We start from the raw sequence: 9,048 nt of genomic DNA, 5'->3' as shown, positions 1-9,048 counted from the left end.
AACGAACTGTAAATAATTATTTTTAATCGCATAGTTCATTGAAAGGCAAAGTAAGAACTTTTCAACACTCTACAGTTTTCAGGATTTTGTACTCTGCCCACGTTTAGTTCCTCTGTCAGACCTGCCATTTTGTGTGTAATATAATACTGCTTAAGGTTATCAATCTTTAAAAAAGTATACCATTGCTTTATAGCCACTCCTGCTTTGCAATACAAATGACATAATTACTTGTTCTGGCTGGAGGGGGTCCAGTTTCTCTAGTTCATTTTTTAAATGCAAATCTTATTAAGTATTTTATCCTAAAATGGCTAATGCAAAAAGGGCAGTCCTAGACTAAGATGGACAACATGCCTAAAAAATAAATACTAGGCAAATAATGAAACCTGAATTAAATCAGTGCACTGGAAACCAAATTGATTACTTATTGAAATATGTTAACATGGTGTAATGGGTAACAGCCAAAGTCAGATATACAATAATATTCCATGAATCATTGTCAGATAATCACAAAGTTTTATATGAGCTATAAGAAATTTTAAAAATCTTTGCCACCAAAATCTAGATGCTCATAAAAAAATTACAGGTAGTTATCTGTGTATTATATAGTTCAGTTTAAGGACTCTTCTTTTTTCAGGTCCTCTTTTTTTTTTTTGCTTTTCTCTAGAAGTCATAGGTCTGTTGTCAAATAGAATAATGGACAATTCTTCTATTAACATCTTGAAAGAAACTTTTACAAATGCTAAATGCATTATTTCTACTCAATTCATTTTAAGATTTCAGCTATGCAACAAGGTTTTTTGAAAAATTCTTTTTATTTGGAAATGTGTAATACATATAAAAATATAGTTTTCATACTTTCATATGTGTGCAGTTTAAAGAATAGAAAAATAAATGCTTTTGCACCATACAGACCACTGTCCTAGCCTAAAATATTTGTAGTTTCTGTCTTTGGAGATACCTGGGTGGAGCGATGCCTTTTAAGAGACTGCTTTAATTTTGAAACTATACTGAAAACAACTAATTGTTGGGTTGCTTTAAATATTGGTTTCTAGAATGTATCCATTCCCACTGTAGTTTAAAAAAATTAAAAAAAACATTGTTTCGAAGTCCAGTTCAAAGAATTTGCAATGTAATTTTGAAAACTGAAATGTTAATACTTCCAGTGTGGCTCAGCGGTTAAGAATCACCCTGCAATGCAAGAAAATGCCTGCAATGCAGGAGATGCGGGATTGATCTCTGGGTGGGGAAGTTCCCCTGGGGAAGGGATTCATACCCACTCCAATATTCTTTTTGGGATAATCCCATGAACAGAGCAAACTTGTAGGCTACAATTCATGGGATCGCAAAGAGTTGGACATGACTGAGCGCGCGCACACACACACACACACATGTTTGTTCAGTGTTTAACAATTACAGAGCAATTCACAACTGTTGTTCTTTTTCAAATTATTTATAAACTTGAAAAGTATAATTCCTGAGCAATGTTTATTAATTTCACAACATTTAAATAGTAGTAGGGAAAAGCTGGGACAGCAAATCAATGCAAATGTTAATAAATGTACTACTTTTGAACTTTAGATTTGGTCTTTTATGCCTCAGTTTCCCCATAGATATGCTTGAAAAACATACGAACCACCTCCCAGGATTGACAAGATATTTGAGTATTTCAGTACGTCTGATCAAAGAGAGCTCAGCAAAGTGGGGAAAGACCATTGACTCATGCTGGGAAGAAAGCAACTTCATTAGCACATCCTAGGGGTGCCCCTTTGAAAGTGTGTTAAATTGTGTTAACAGTTTGATTCAGAGGCGGGAGTGAGACAAGTTTGAACTTGTCTCATTAATATACTAGTGTGATTCGGAGGTGGGTTTTGCAAGCCTGTTACAGTATTTTCTCACTGCTCTGTCCAGAATTCTTTCACTGTCTACCTCTCAGCAGCTGACTGTTATCAAGGCTCCGTTCTTGAGTGATTTCTAGCCGTAAGACTCTTGTTTGGTTTCAGTCATCACAGACTATTAGCAATTCATTTTCCCAAGGAAGGGTCATTTCAATGTATTATTCTCTTGTTTCAGCAGCCCTTTGTCTTCCCCTTGAAGAAGAAACTAACCACCTTGCTTTCCTGAGAGGCCGGCACTGAGGCAAGCATATTGTTTTTTGTGATGAGAGATGTAGAAGGAGGCCCAAGTGACTGGACATACGCACCCTAAGGGTTATCTGTGCAACCAATAATTAAGTTCTTAGAGGCTGATTACTTTCTGTTGCTTAGATGCAAAGCAAACAGAAGTGTCGTACACAGGATAAAAGCCAAAGCGCTGAGTATGTGTAAACCTCTTTTGGAAGATTTATTACATGTCATGATGTGGCTATAACTTATTCTCATCTGTCCCCCTTGGCACTTACCAACAGTGATGAAAATGGAGAGTCTTTACTCAGGGAACTCTTGACTGCATTACTATTAAATTATTTGCATATTGGTAGCACAGAGGGATCCTAGGATGGCATTTTTCCAAGTTTCATTACCCTAACCCTCACCACTCAATGATAGTTTCCACAATTCCAATGAGGTGGAGAGAAAATCATGTAACTGTTTGCCTTCTGAGTATTTTCACTGTTAACTAATAAAAAATGCAGTTAATGACAATAAATGAAAGAATGGAAGGATGGAGAAATGGATGGGTAGAAGGACTCAGTTGTTAACAGAGAAAAGTATATGGGTCATGGGGGGAGGGATTTAAATGAATGAGTGCAATTCTATTGCAAAGCCACAGAGCCCCCTATTGGTAATACAATATAGTTTATCTTGCTTATTGCCATGCTATTTTGAAGAACACTTCCATCATTAGATCACTCATTATGCCATAAACAGATAGCCATGGATCTTTCTCCGTCCAACTGTGTGCCTCTCACTAACTTCCAAATATATTCACCTGGATATGCACTACCATATACTCACCTTAACAACAAGTCTTAATGTAGAGTTCAACATTACCATCATTTTTTTTTTCCCATCTTCATATGCTTAAAATTGGGCTTTCCTGGTGGCTCAGTGGTAAAGAACTGCCGGTCAATGCAGAAGACATGGGCTCACTCCCTGATCTGGGCAGATCCCCTGGGGAAGGAAATAGCAACCCATTCCAGTATTCTTGCCTGCGAAATCCCATGGAGAGAGGAGCCTGGCAGGCTACAGTCCATGGAGTTGCAAAAGAGTCGGACTTGACTCAGTGACTAAACAACAAATGTTTAAAATTACCAGTGTCTTTATGGGCTATTTCTAATAATTGTTTGCTTGTCTTTTAAATATCTAATCTTCCCCCACCTTACTTACAAATGAGATCTAAGTTAAAGTGAATTTCTGCCTTTCAGATCTATTAAGGTAATGTTTCCTACTTTCCCCTTGGATTTAGAATCTTCCACCCTGCTCTACTGTCAACACATTAATGCATTTTATTAGCAGAATCAGGATAGTTTGGGATGACATTGGAGACAACTAAAGGGCTCTCAAATCTGTAGTAACCTCCCAATATAATTATTTAAATAATAAGAGAATCAGCAAATATGTGTTTGAAATCATTTTTAACCCAATATTATTTTTGCTGATCTGTGTTACACACTTTAAACTTTTAAACTATATTTACTAGGGTAATGCAACCTGAAGGCAAGTCACCTGAATCTGTTTTCAGGTACAGATTCACCCCGAATCTCCACCAACACAAAAATTCAGGAGCCATTACTCCTTTTCTTTCACCCTGACATTTTTCAGGTTAGTTTCCTCATGTGCATCCCTGCAGTAAAATCTTAATCCTGCTCACGCTCAGCTGATAGCTGAAATAACCATAGTCTCCACATCTATCCCATTCCATAGTGCTTTAATCCAATTAGTCCTCAATTCAAAACTCTTACTCTTCTTAGAAATTCTTCCCCATTGAACCCAAATCCTTGGTTCATCCACAAATCTATACAAACCCTCTTTTGTTAGTCATACAAATTAGTTTAAAATTCAATAAGTATTTAATTAATTTGAAGTACAAGAGAGTTCGTAAATATAATGTTTACATTTCTGTCCCATTTTCAGCCTTTTCTGGATTCTTTTAATCTGGTATCCTTTAAATATTGTTCTTCCTTAATCTTATTTTAAAAAATTCTTCTTAAAAAAAACATTCTTCTTTCTTTGGCCCTTGTTCAATCTCCCTTGAAAAATCTCAACACCCCTTACAACTTCTTTTAACTACTACCAGCATACAGACAACTGTCGATGCCTATTCAACATTCTTATCAGGGTATACTGGAATTCATTCCAACTCAACAAACCTATTTATTCAACAGTCATTTATTAAGAAACTTTCAGTTTGGACCATGACAAAGTACTTAGTCTTGTAATTAAATTTCCACCATAAACAAACAGAAAACCTAGACAAGACCTAAGTTACAAGACTTGAGCTACCAGATTTTAAAATACAGTAATTAAGAAAAACTTACCAGTAGTATAGAATAGACAATCCAAAAGGAAACCAATACAAATAGGATTGCCCAATTTGCTACATTGTTTCCAATAGAAGCTAGTGGGAGTAAAGATGATCTTTTCAATAAGTGATTCTGGAGCAACTGCATATCTCTATGGGATATAAACACCTTGAACCTTTCCACACACCGTACAGAAAAATTAATTTGAGGTGGCTATTAGACCTAAATTTGAAAGGTAAACAATCAAATTTCTGAAAGAACCACAACACACTATCTTCATGAAATTGGATGAGATAAAGTTTCCTTAAAAGAACATATAAAGAACTAATAGATAAAGGGAAAATAATAAATTGGACTCAAGAGCTTCTGCTCAACAAAAGAAAGGCAAACCACATCTGAGAAAATATACTTGCAATACCTCTGACAAAGGAATTGCATCCAGATTTATAGAGAATTCAAACAAATGAATAAGAAAAAGACAACCAATCCGACTAAAGATGTGCAAAAGTATTAAAGAGGCGGGGACTTCGCTGGTGGCCCAGTAGTTAAGAATCTGTCCTGCAATGCAGAGGACTTGGGTCTAATCCCTGTTCAGGGAATTAAGATCCCACATGCAGCAGAGCGGTTAAATCCATTTGCTGCAACTACGGAGCCTGAGAGCCACAATTAGAGAGTTCATGTGTGCCTCAAGGAAAGATCCTGCCTGCACTTAAGACCAGACAAATAATAAATAAATATTTAAAAATTAAAAAAATAATTGGAGAGGCACTTTACAAAAGATGGTATTCAAATGGCCAATTCAAATATAAAAACTTGCTAAACATCATTGTTCATTAAGGACATAAACGTAAACTCTATCGACAAGACTAAAATCAAGGACTAACAATATTGATTGTTGGCAAGGATATGAAACAACCAGGACTTGTATTTAATTTTGGGGTGTATAAACTGGCCCAGACATATTTAGGAAGCAATAATACATTATAAGGCTAATCATGTACCTATCAAATGACCAGTCAATCTAATGCCTAGGTATATACTTAAAAAATAGTGTGTGCTTAGTTGATCAGTGATATCTAACTCTTTGCCACCCCAGGACTGCAGACTGCCAGGCTCCTCTGTCCATGGAATTCTCCAGGCAAGAATACTGGAGTAGTTTGCCATGCCCTCCTCCAGGGGATCTTCCCAACCCCGAGATCGAACCCAGGTCTCCCACATTGCAGGTGGATTCTTTACCATCTGAACCACCAATAGTGGAAACAGCCACAAAAAATAATAGGTACAAAAAATATTAATAGTAACTTTGTTTGTACGCATGTGTACTTTTATTTATTGGTAAATTGTATGATATGGTAATGCACACAAAGCTAAGTGTAGAGCTCAGTCATTTTTACATTGTATACTTCCACACAAGTGCTGTTCAGATGAAGGCATAGAAAAGTTCCAACTTCCCAGGACATTCCTTATTGCCCCTTCTAGTCAACACCTTCTCTGCACCACCAGAGGTAACTTCTGTTCTAACTCTTATACAGTGAATTAAAGTACACATGTGTACAAATAATCTTTATATTATATTATTATTATATCATTATGATGTAGTTGCCACTGTATTTAGAGTTAGGACTTGAATGAATATCCTAGCACAAAATCTATGGGTAGAGGTAGAAGTTGTCGCTTCAACAGTCAAATTATAATATCATACCATTAATTCATTTTCAGAGTTATTATCATGTTATTGTGAAAATATCTAGGATAGAAGCAACTAAGTCTTTTGGAAGTTGATGGAGAAGACTTCACTCAAGAACCAATTTTGAGCTTGGAATTTCAAAAGAAACAGAAATGTGTTGGAGAGAGAGAAAATAGGTTAGGTGGAATTTGATATTTCAGAAAGACTAATACATACATACATACATACGTATATATATATATAGTGAGCTCTCTACCTGAGAAATTTTGTCATAAGAAGCCACCATACTGGCAGGAGTATAACAAGTACCATCAGCATTTGTGGACAGAAGGAAAGATTGAGACTGTTTTAGGGCAAGACCACAGTGAGCCAAGAAAGGAAAGATGAGGATCTCATAAAAGACAAAGGCAGAATTTCAAGCTGCGGGTGTGCATGCTCAGTCATTCAAACTTGTCTGACTCTGGGACTCCATGGACTGTAGCTCGCCAGGCTCCTCTGTCCATGGGATTTCCCAGGCAAGAATACTGGAATGGGTTGCCATTTCCTTCTCCAGGGAATCTTCCCAATCCAGGGATTGAAGCCACATCTCTTGTGTCTCCTGAATTGGCAGGTGGATTCTTTACCACTGCACCACCTGTGAAGCCTGAATTTCAAGCTATTTCTGCATTAAACATAATTGGACTTATAGTCTGATTGGAGGGGCAAGATAAAATTTATTCTTCCAATCATGGAGAATATTATCCTTGTATATTTCTGGGTTTCCACCTTGTCACGACACTGAAATAGACACTTCCTGACCTACCTATTTCTTACTAAAACAATATTACATTAATTATAAATGAATGAGAATTTTTCTCAAAGAATGTATTTTTAAGGTTCACCATGTCCCTCTTGGAACCTGAGAAATGCTACTCTGAAATAGTCCTCTGGTTTTGTGGCAGGATTGCATGCTATCGTAGGGGAATATGGGTAGTTTTCTATCTGACTTTTTTACATGTCTTACTCTTTTCCATACAATTTATGTTACACTGAGAAGTTGGAGATTCCCCACCTTTCATCTATAAAAATATTCTGTGTTGTCAAACCCTTTGAGCAGTACATCTGCCAAGCTTTCATGTTCCATCTTTCCCATTAAAAATCTGCACCACGAATAAATACCGCCCCCCAGTAGTTAGTTAAAATAGTACCCTGCCACCTTTCACCCCTTTTGCTCACAAAGTAATCTAAACCCAGCACATTAAGGGAGAGATCAAAGTGATGTTGCTGTTTTATATACAGTAGGTGCAGTTGGCTCATTTGTGAGTTACCACTCTCTAGGGCAGAGATAAGACATATGAACAGTTAGCTGTGGCCTTTCACCTGCAAAATCGAGTTCATAGTGAAATATATGTGATGCACAAAAGAGATAAATAGGAAGAGATGTAGAAATCAACACAAAGAGGGAACGGAGGCAGAAACTAGACAAGATTTAAACGTTTTCTCGATGTTGAAATGTCACAGGATTTAGAATGAATAATTACCACAGAATTTAAATTTCTTTGTACCTGCTACCACAGGGAATAGGCCTTATTATCTCCGTCCAACAAACACAGGACAGACAGACCAGGCGCCATGCAACCTCTATTATATGTTAACCCCTGAAAGTACCCTGCTAAGCAACTTCTGAAAACTCTTTTCTAAATTTGAACCTGATTTATCTCCCAAGTTACGAGCTTCATCACCAGACAGTCTGGTTCAAATATCAAACATTGTTCTTGAAAGGAGAGAAGTTACTCCCCCACCGTTAATGTAATTTTATCCCAGTGGCTGAGGATCACGTTTGCCATCGTGAGGCACATTTTGCTTTTTCTTTTGTCCTCCACTCCTTTTATAGAAAAAGCACATTAATGCCAGCCAGTATGTGTAATGCAGATGTCCAGACACTTCAAGAAAGTTCCGGAAGGAAAATGGAAGGTTTGACAAAACAGGCAACGTACATATCTTGCAGTATTTCTCTTAAGGATGTCTTCAGTTTTGTGCCACATAGCAGATTTTGTGAGCTGAGGTGCATTGCACTATATTTAGCATAATGTCTTCCAAGAGCAGGCAATATTTAAAAAAAAATCTTTTTACTGTGCCACATAGGTAAGTCCAGGCATGCTAAATAATTATATTTTAAAAAATCTTTTTAATATTTATTATTTGGCTGCACCAGGTCTTAGTTGCAGGGGATCTTTAGCTTCAGCATATGGGATCCAGTTCCCTGACCAGGAATCAAACCCAGGTCCCCTGCACTGGGAGCATGGAGTCTTAGCCACTGGACCACCAGGGAAATCCTCAAATAATTTTAAAATGATGTGTGCACTGTGACGATAACTGGGTCCTTTCAGAAAGGCAACAGGGGATACTGTAAGACATTTAATCTGGATTTCTCACTTTCTATGTGACAAACTACCAATAAGTTAGCTTCTGATAAAACTCATGAACAAACACATCTGTAAGGCGTTAATGTCCATTTATTCTAACTCTTACTGTCTCTCATTTCTGCACTCACTCATCTTTTCCAAGCCAATTTTGTGATCCCTTCCATTAGGCATGTTTGCAAAAGGATGGACAGTGTCTTCCTTCTCTTTTGAAAATGCTTAAACTTTGGAAAGTGATCCTGCTAAGAGCAGTGGACAGGGGGAGAAGAGAGTGATTTGCCTTCACAAATGGCCAGAGGAAGGAAAGGCTATTTCCCCAGGCTGGGGAATCTGAGGTCTCCAAAGCATCATGAATTTGAAAGCCAACTTGCTCCAGCCATCCATGAAGATGATAAAATGGAAGAGTAATGGGGGCTAGTCTGGGGCAAATTTCTGGAAGCCACTTAATTCTGGGCACAGGGTCTTCTTATTTTGCAAGAGTCAAGTGTCACCAGATTTGA

The sequence above is a fragment of the Cervus canadensis genome, chromosome 21 (genome assembly GCF_019320065.1).
Source record: "Cervus canadensis isolate Bull #8, Minnesota chromosome 21, ASM1932006v1, whole genome shotgun sequence".
Classification (NCBI taxonomy): Eukaryota; Metazoa; Chordata; class Mammalia; order Artiodactyla; family Cervidae; genus Cervus; species Cervus canadensis.
Note: the sequence above shows the minus strand (reverse complement) of the source record.